General features: G+C 33.5%; 1 non-coding gene across 1 annotated transcript; it reads left to right on the top strand.

Annotated features, from left to right (window-relative positions):
* The first annotated feature begins 1,372 nt into the window (after positions 1 to 1,372).
* On the top strand, positions 1,373 to 1,479 carry LOC149526228 (small nucleolar RNA R71). Its single transcript, XR_016352225.1, has one exon. It is a non-coding gene; the product is annotated as a small nucleolar RNA R71 (small nucleolar RNA).
* Positions 1,480 to 1,592: the final 113 nt, after the last annotated feature.

The following is a 1,592-nucleotide window of genomic DNA, read 5'->3' on the forward strand; positions in this document are numbered from 1 at the left end:
TTGAGCAGTTCTCAAGAATGGTCCCCTAAGAATGATTTGTATTTCACAATCTTCTTCCATATCAAGATAATAAAATCTACTGAAAAAATAAACTCACCTACTTTTACTAAAACATCTTCCACAATACCATAAGGATAGGTGATGGATCGATTAGCAAGTTGTAAAGTCACAGAAGTTGGCTTAATCTCTTCCAAACCCAATTTTTTTAAAATGGACAATGGCAACAAATTTATAGTTGCACCCAAATCACATAAAGCTTTGGCAAAACAAAAAGCACCAATATTGCAAAGAATAGTAAAACTACCTGGATCCTTAAGCTTTGGTGGAAGCTTATTCTAAATGACAGCACTACACCTTTCAATAAGTGCAATAGTTTTAAACTCACCCAATTTCCTCTTTTTAAACAAAGTGTCTTTCAAAATTTAACATATCTTGGCATATGTTTCAAAGCTTTAGCAAAAGGAATATTAATATGTAGCTTTTTAAACACATCAATAAATCTCTGGAAGGTGGTGGAGGTATGGGAGTAGATTTTAATTGTGATTTTTTTTCTTTTGAATTTTCAGTAGATTGTTCAACCACAATTTCTTTTTGAGCATCTTTTTCAATTTCTTTCTTATCAGATTGACTTACGTTTTTCCCATTGCAAAGATTGATTGCCTTACAATATTCTTTACCTTCTCTTCTTAGATTAGGCTCAATATCACTTGGTAAAATACCATGAGGTATGTTATTTAGAGTAGTAACAAGTTGGCCCACTTATGTCACACGGTTTCTTATTAATGTTGTTGGACTTTGAATGAATGTATCAATCTTTGTCATGTATTACATGAACATCTCCTCTATTGAAGGCTTTTTCTCTAGCATAGGGCCTCTAGATGGGAATCTAGGAGGAAAGTTTAACTTAGATGCTGATGAAGACCCTTGGTTGTTGCTTTGTGAGAAATTAAGATGACTCTTCCAACTAGGATTATAAGTGATGGAATAGGGATTGTTCTATTGCCTATTTCCAACAAACTAACAGGATTCAGAATAGATGGGACAATTGTCATTGGAATGTTCTGCACATAATTCACACATCATAAAGGGATTTTAAACAACATTAACACTTAGTTTATCTATTTTCTTTGCGAGAGAAGCCAATTATGCAGATAAAATATTCATCACATCTAATTCATGAACTCTAGTAATTTTTCGTGTACCTAATCTTTTAGGTGGCCGTTGATAGTTATCAGAAGCCATCTCTTCAAGCAAATTATAAGCCTCATCAATGGATTTACTCATGAGAGAACCTCTAGATACAGCATCAATGGTAGTTCTAAAAGGTCCTAGCAAACCATTATAAAGAGTCTGAACTTGTAGCCACTTAGGCAATCCATGGTGAAAACACCTCTTTATTAAATCTTTATACCTTTCCCAAGCCTCATATAGTGATTCGGAATCAAATTGCATGAAAAAAGTGATATTATTTCAAATATTTGCTGTCTTGGTATATGGGAAGAATTTTGCTAGGAATTTTTCAGCCAAATCATCCCTAGTGTTAATGGAAGTAGGAGGAAGTGAATTTAACCAACTCTTTGCTTTATCTCTCA

Source organism: Theobroma umbraticum, unplaced genomic scaffold, assembly GCF_002168275.2.
Source record: "Theobroma umbraticum cultivar Fairchild unplaced genomic scaffold, ASM216827v3 scaffold_60.0, whole genome shotgun sequence".
Lineage (NCBI taxonomy): Eukaryota > Viridiplantae > Streptophyta > Magnoliopsida > Malvales > Malvaceae > Theobroma > Theobroma umbraticum.